Source organism: Schistocerca americana, chromosome 11 (assembly GCF_021461395.2).
Source record: "Schistocerca americana isolate TAMUIC-IGC-003095 chromosome 11, iqSchAmer2.1, whole genome shotgun sequence".
NCBI classification, from domain to species: Eukaryota; Metazoa; Arthropoda; class Insecta; order Orthoptera; family Acrididae; genus Schistocerca; species Schistocerca americana.
Genome location: NC_060129.1, coordinates 28,134,142 through 28,141,891, shown reverse-complemented (window position 1 = coordinate 28,141,891; position 7,750 = coordinate 28,134,142). Strand labels below are relative to the sequence as shown.

General features: G+C 42.1%; 1 protein-coding gene across 1 annotated transcript in view; it reads left to right on the top strand.

The window, feature by feature from the left end:
* The first annotated feature begins 3,107 nt into the window (after positions 1-3,107).
* The window catches only part of LOC124553855 (serine/threonine-protein phosphatase 6 regulatory ankyrin repeat subunit A-like), a 131,681-nt gene continuing 127,038 nt past the window's right edge, over positions 3,108-7,750 (top strand). Inside the window, exon 1 of the mRNA XM_047127849.1 lies at positions 3,108-3,228. The gene's annotated coding sequence lies outside the window, so the exon portion shown is untranslated. The remainder of the gene's footprint in view (positions 3,229-7,750) is intronic.

Genomic DNA, 7,750 nt, shown 5'->3' with positions numbered 1-7,750 from the left:
ACCGATAACACTCGTATCTCACTCCTTGCTAAAAACCTTAATCGTAGATATGTTACTAATTGAAATTTGATTTAACAAATTTTACCAAGAACAATGCGTTCTGGGTGGATTTTCAGTGTGTCGCTGCCTTCAAATAGCCTACTCTCATAATACGCAAGTTACAATAATTCTTTGGCCACGAATATGATGTTTCTCATTATTTTATTGGAACGAATCACGCAGTTAACAACGGGTTTTCCAGTGATTCTCAATTTGCTGGTGCTCAGAAACGGCATATATACATATAGGCTTGAAATGAATGCCAATATCGCGCCTCACGGCTCTGTACTGAAGGGAGACGGCGTGCGTGTGACGTAGGCGGCGTTGTGCCATCTCACTGGTCAACGCTCAGACCCACGCTCAGAATATCTGGCATACCAGATACTGCTCTGCACTTTCGGAAAGACTCCCGAACGTGCTGTTCCACGTTATGACGTCAGCAACTCGGCACGCTCAACGTTCGGGTGCACAGTCCGTGTGCCCACGGATTAGGGAGTGTTTGCGAGAGGGCCTGCTTAAGGCCCGTCCACACGCTACGATCTGTCTGCGCAAATGTCTGCGCACATCACATCTAAGCAGACAGATCGTTGGGTGTGGACAGAAGATTTGTACCAACCTGAGGTGTGTGCAAACATGGAAGTTGGAGCTGGTGGTTTAAGGGAAACCTCTCAAATCCGTGGGTTCAAACCACAACTGCGCAGACAAGTTGGAGCGTGTGGACAGGAGATCGCCGCAAATCTGGCGCGAAACAGCTGTCTGCTCAGTCTAGTATTTGTGTTTGTGCGCACAGGGCATTAAAATGGCTGATATTCGTCAGTGTTCTCGAGGGTTTGTAAGTGAATTCATTGAAATATATAGAAACCAGCCATGTTTGTGGAAGATTAAAAGTAAAGAATATAGTGACCGAGACAAAAAGACAGCAGCATACAATCCTCTAATTGAAAAATTACGGGCAGTTGACACCTCGGCAAACAGAGAAACAGTAATTAAAAAAAATCGTTGCAAATTGTTTACCGATAAGAGTTATCCAAAGTTCAGAAATCTAGAAGATCTGGTGTAGGAGTAGATCAAGTATACCAGCCAACGTTATGGTATTTTGATCTGCTTGGCTTTCTTAGTGATCAAGAAACGCCAAGACCAAGCAGGAGTACAACTGAAGATGAAACTGGAGTGTCAATGTGCGAGGAAATGGAACACGAGGTAATGTAAAACAGCACAGGGTGAGTCACCTAACGTTACCGCTGGATGTATTTCGTAAACCACATCAAATGCTGACGAATCGATTCCACAGACCGAACGTGAGGAGAGGGGCTAGTGTAAATGGTTAATACAAACCATAAAAAAATGCACGGAAGTATGTTTTTTAAAACAAACCTACGTATTTTTAAATGGAACCCCGTTAGATTTTTAGCACATCTGAACATATAAACAAATACGTAATCAGTGCCGTTTGTTGCATTGTAAAATGTTAATTACATCCGGATATATTGCAACCTAAAGTTGACGCTTGAGTACCACTCCTTCGCTGTTTGATCGTGTGTATCGGAGAGCACCGAATTCCGTAGGGATCCAAAGGGAACGGTGATGGACCTTAGGTACAGAAGAGACTGGAACACCACATTACGTCCACATGCTAACACCTTTTTATTGGGCTTTTTCACTGACGCACATGTACATTACCATGAGGGGTGAGGTACACGTACCCACGTGGTTTCCGTTTTCAATTACGGAGTGGAATAGAGTGTGTCCCGACATGTCAGGCCAATAGATGTTCAATGTGGTGGCCATCATTTGCTGCACACAATTGCAGTCTCTGGCGTAATGAATGTCGTACACGCCACAGTACATCTGGTGTAATGTCGCCGCAGGCTGCCACAATACGTTGTTTCATATCCTCTGGGGTTGTAGGCACATCACAGTAGACATTCTCCTTTAACGCACCCCACAGAAAGAAGTCCAGAGGTGTAAGATCAGGAGAATGGGCTGGCCAATTTATGCATCCTCCACGTCCTATGAAACGCCCATCGAACATCCTGTCAAGGGTCAGCCTAGTGTCAATTGCGGAATGTCTAGGTGCACCATCATGCTGATACCCCATACGTGGACGCGTTTCCAGTGGGACATGTCCCTGCAGATGCTACTCGCCGACCGTGGCCCGTGTTTGTTATAACACGCAACTGAATGTCGGAGGTTTCAAGCGTCAACTTTAGGTTGCAATATCTCCGGATGTAATTAACATTTTACAATGCAACAAACGGCACTGATTACGTATTTGTTTATATGTTCAGATGTGCTAACAAAACTAACGGGGTTCCATTTACAAAAACGTAGGTTTGTGTTAAAAAACATACTTCCGTGCATTTTTTATGGTTTGTATTAACCAATTACACTAGCCCCTCTCCTCACGTTCGGTCTGTGGAATCGATTCGTCAGTATTTGATGTGGTTTACGAAATATATCCAGCGGTAATGTTAGGTGACTCACCCTGTATATTTCACATACGTTTATCAAAAATTTATTCAAAAGAATATATTTGTGTTCAAACATAATAGAAAATTAACTGCTGTTATAAAAAGAAACATGAATATACTTGTCCATGTTTTAGGTTCACCCTGCAACTCTCGCAGTAAATTTACGTGAGAAAACTGCTTTCGCTTTAGCAGCCATTGTCTACACCATTTTCACCGCTTTCTCTGTTTCCTGCGGTTGGTCTGAATGTTTCTTGCAACACAAGTGGCGAACACAGACCACAATAGAACTTCCTCCATTTCTATATTTCAAAATAACTGAATTAAATTTTTGACGTTTACGGGGAACGTAGTCGCTTGCCACTGATATTTCTTTTCTACACCCACAGATGGCGGGCGAGTCCTAGATTGGGGTTTGTGTCATGTGAACACACCACATTTACAGGGATCTTTCGCATGTACAGACATCTGCGCCGATGTCTGCGCAGACAGGTCGTTGCGTGTGGACCGGGCTTTACGGAAATACCAGAGCTGATGTGGCGGCTGCCAGGGCAGACTGCAGTTGGTATCTGACGCGCTCTCAGCCGTTGGCAGCACTGGCAGCGTGGCAGTCCCGTGCGACTTCAGTTGTCTGTCGCATTTACAGTGAGCTGTTTGCAGTGCGTGGACCTGCATCGGGATTTCGTACTGCAGCTTGTGCCACGCGAGTATCATTAATAAGGTAAGGATGACCATTTTCATTCGTTCCCGCTGTGTAGAATTATTTTCTTCTTTGTTTTTGCAAAGCCAGGGTAGCTGTAAGATCTGATCTTGTTCACCATCGATTCTATTGCGTATAAAGCAAACCCTGAATATTGTTATGCTCTCAAAATGCTAGCGAATTTAGAATTAAAAATATTGGTGTATTAAAGCCCCATCAAAATTCCAATTTCTTCTGCTGCTTTACAGACATTGGGGATGAATGAAAAGCACAGTCTCGGGCGAGATTTTTTTTCTCGTATTCGCGGCATTTTGTTGAAATTGTTACTCGAAACAGAGGGTTCTATTCGTAGACACGTGATGCATAAGAGGACTTTCTTGTTGGTGAGGAATAACAAAACGGAATGATGGAACACAGACTTTGTAGTGGAATAAAAAGTTTAACTTCAATTCTCAGCAGGTATTGTGCTAGGACCGAACTTAACCCAGTTTGATTGAACAAGTATGTTCCATCTGGACATAGCGTAGACTTTGGGACTGCCTGATTAGAGATGGGTCGAACTCGTTCATTCCCGTGAAGTACTTCATTCATTTCACTCTTTACCGTGAAGCGTTCAAATGTAGTTCATTCATGAAGTACGGAAGCCTGGCGAAGTTGTCCAGTTCGCCGCTCAGCCGCGGCTACGCTCGCTTCGCCTCGCTCGTACAATAAAGCTTCGTAATACTTCATAATTTTACCAACAGATGGCCGAACTATGAAGTAACGTCCACGTAACGTTTTGCGTCTTACAGCATGGTCGAAGGGGACAAAGGAAAGATAGAGAAGCCTGTCACATATAAAGAAGGTATTACGTTTAACCTTGCTCGACATTTTCTCATGAAGCGCCAAAAAGTCTTCATCTGCCAAGTGAAACCTTATTTGTTGTATTTATGGACTGAAAAGTAGGGCTACTAACGAAATTAAGTCCAATTTTATGTTCCTTTTAAAATTTAATCCAAAATAGAATGAGTATGTTTACCACTGTCACAAAGTCTATATACCTACGTTAAGTAATTATTCAGAAGTTTTCCTGTAGATTTTATTTTTGTTGAGAATAATAACCCTCTAAATTCAAAACGTAAACTGTCACCTGTAGTCATTGGTACGATTTCAGGTAAAATCCCTCTTTATTTTATTCGGAAAGCAATTTTTGTGTCTGTTCACGCTTATACAATGGCTAGCAACTCGCGATCGCGTAGTAGTAGTGAAATTTGGGGTTTCTTCGCCGATTTAGGTGATGGGAAAGCAAAGTGCAACTGTTGTTGTCAGTGTATTTCACCGCGCGATTCGTCGACACACAGTAGAGGGAGGACTGAAGTGAAGGGAGAATGAGTGACGTAGCGCCAATATAGTGGAAGTGGGAGAGGGAGAGGGGAAGAGAGTGAGTGAACGAACTAGGAAAAAAGAGTGGAGTGTGCTATCTGTGGAGAGTTTGAAGTACCAGTTCATTGAAATTGAGTGGTTAGTTCACACTTCACTGGAGTGAAGCGTTCATTTGAACGACTCGTTCACGAGCTCCCCATCACAGCCTGATCGTATGTGAGCGGCTGAACATCAAACCTTGTGAGACGCGTTTTTACAGCTCCATAGTGCGGCATCAAATCGGTATTTCGGAGGCACCCAGCTCTACGAAAATTGCCGAATACGGCACTTGAGCTGCGCAAAACATTTAGTCCAGCTACACACAGCGCTCTTACATTTAATGTCGTTTCTTTTTGCTTTCCTAGAGTAATGTTTGTGGTGAGACTACCGTCTGTTGGGTAGTCATTAAGTTAGATAAGGTTGTGCTGCATTTTGTGTTTATTGTATTTTTATAGTGCAGAAATCAATTGATCGTTAAATTGACCTTAAATTGGATCCTCCTCCTGCAAACTTTTACGAATATCGTCAAAATGGTCGCCGTTATAGGTTTAGTATTCACATTGATTAATAATCGTGTCTCTTCAGACTGACTGTGGCTAGTACCTACCAAACACCACTCTTTTTTTTCTAACAAAGGAAGTATTTGAATGAAGGAAACATCACCGCACATTAAGAAGCAATATTGAAACATTTTTTTACTCTATAGTGCGATTAAAACTACTTCGTACTTGGCAGTTCGCTGAGCGGCCGTGCAATGTTGGCAGCTGCCGCTGTAAAAAATGGAAGTCGTGTTTTTTTATAATTTGGCAACTGTACATGGTAGTGATAGGAGAACTACCTTCTGACACTTTTTTTAACTCAGTGAAAATTTTGTGCTTCTGAAATAGGGAAATATTTAACTTTTTACGAAAAGTTGAATTTTCACACTACTCCATATTAATCATTCCCTGCCTCCTAAACCATGTCGTACAACAACAAAATTTTAATGTTGTCTTCAGTGGCGTATTTCGATGATGTTTGCAAACTTTGAGCAATACAACCAGTAATAGTGAAGTAATAAATTAAAATATCTCGTCTGACGCGGAACGTTTTCCAAATCAACATCAGAAATGTAGTAAGCGACAAACTTTTTCCCTTTATATTTTTCGTGGGGGGTCAAAGCGAGAAAAAGTTTCGGAAAGGTTTAAATTTATTTTTAGAGCACTCACGCTACAGTTTCGCCAAGACGAGAGTAGTATTGTGCGTACCGTTGAAGTGCTGATATGTTACACAGGGTGGGAGGAAGTAGCACACATACTGCCGTTAGTTACATTTTCGTCTTGTGCCATGAATTTCGCAACAAATCGCAAAACTCAGAATTCCAAGACAACGAGACGAACACCACCAAAGGGTACATTTTTTTTTTTTTCAACTCGACATGTTCTGTGTCTGACATCTGGAAAACAGAACTTTCCGATGTCTCCCCGACGGCAATAAATAATTCGAAAACACTATCTTCCAATAAGATCCGTTCTTCCATGCCTCCAGAATGACAGCTTTTGTATATACTGCAACATTACTCCAGTTTTCCACAGTTATTTTAGAGACAGCTTCAGGTAAAAGTCTTTCCACTTCTGAAAGCCTGAATGTCTTGTTTTCAAGTGCTATGAACCCCTTGATTTGGGCCCATATTAATTCTATAGCATTAAAGAGACAATGATAGGGAGGTAATCTAATTACAGAATGTCCATGTTTGTTGGCAGTTTCATCTACAACGTATGTCTGGTGTCGTGGCTTATGTTGTGAACACAAGTTCCAATAGTTCCACTTTCTTCATTCCGTCATCGAATTGTATATTATTTCGCCGTAACCACTGTATAACTTAAGTCTTTTCTAGAAGATAGCGTTGAGGGTTTGTCCTTTACACAAGTGTGGTATGGCGCATTGTCAATAATGTTGTACGACGGTTTCTCCAAATTCGGTAACAGTGAATTTTCAAACCATCATAAAAAGGTGAGGTTTTCTTTGACCTGAAACCATGTAAACAGCCAGGAACAAACCCACGGGCGGTACATGCATGAACAACAATAATTCTTCTTCCTTTGCCAACAGGTATTGCCAGTCCTTCTTGTGATCCGTCAGACCAAGCTGTCTTCAGTGTATGACCAGAATTCATCCACGTTTCATCTAGCTACACTAAATAATCGAATTCAATGTCCTTTACCTGCCGCAAAAATCGGCATCGCCAAGCAGCAATATCTTGCCGTTGCAAGAGAACTTTACGACCACTTAATTTTTCGTAATTAAATCCAGGTTTAATAAAACCAGCCGAAGAGATGACTTACTGCCAACAAAAAGACAAGCTTCTTTAAGCGTTTCATGCAGTTTTTGTAACGTTGGATGCTCTCTGCGGTGATAATATGCATACAAATGTCTGCGAATCGCATCCTGTTCGAAAGAATCAACATTCGTCACACGTTTCTCGACGCGTCGTTTTCTTCCCCGGAGTTTCCAGACTTGACGGTTCGGAGTTAAGATTTGATGGCCCGGAATGTGTGTTCAGTTTTTCATTTTGCTCTTTGCCTATGTTTATAACGGTTCTGCTTATTCTTAATGCCTTCCGCAGTCCTCTCGACTACCTTATTAACGGAAAGAAGAGGCCCTCCCTTCTCCCTTTCCATCTCAAAATATTGTCTTACGTTGCAGGCGTATTCGCGTGATTGCCCTCTCAATGCTATTCCTTGCCCAACTTTCTTCGAAGATGATTTCGGACTACGAACTCTAGGACGACCACGCTTTTTATTTTCGGACATTTTGTACAGAGAAGTCACTACAGCAATTTATCACACACTCGTAGTGGAAACAAAGGAGAAGCAGACACTGAGATAATGCAGTTCACACAACACGACGCGCACGTACAAAGTAGTTTTAATCGCACTATAACAAGTCGTCCTAAATGTATTTTCTTAAGTCATCTTTGGTCATAACTATATCAAAATACATCGGGTGGCAGTTACAGATCTTAGTGCAGTAAACTATAATCTATATTCTTGATCGAACAGGGCAGTCGTACTGCCGGTTCATAGTGTGCCTGTTGGACTCTTGTGAACTGGCAGTTCGCCTGTGCACTGATCGATCAACAAAAGGTGAAGTGGCTCTTCGG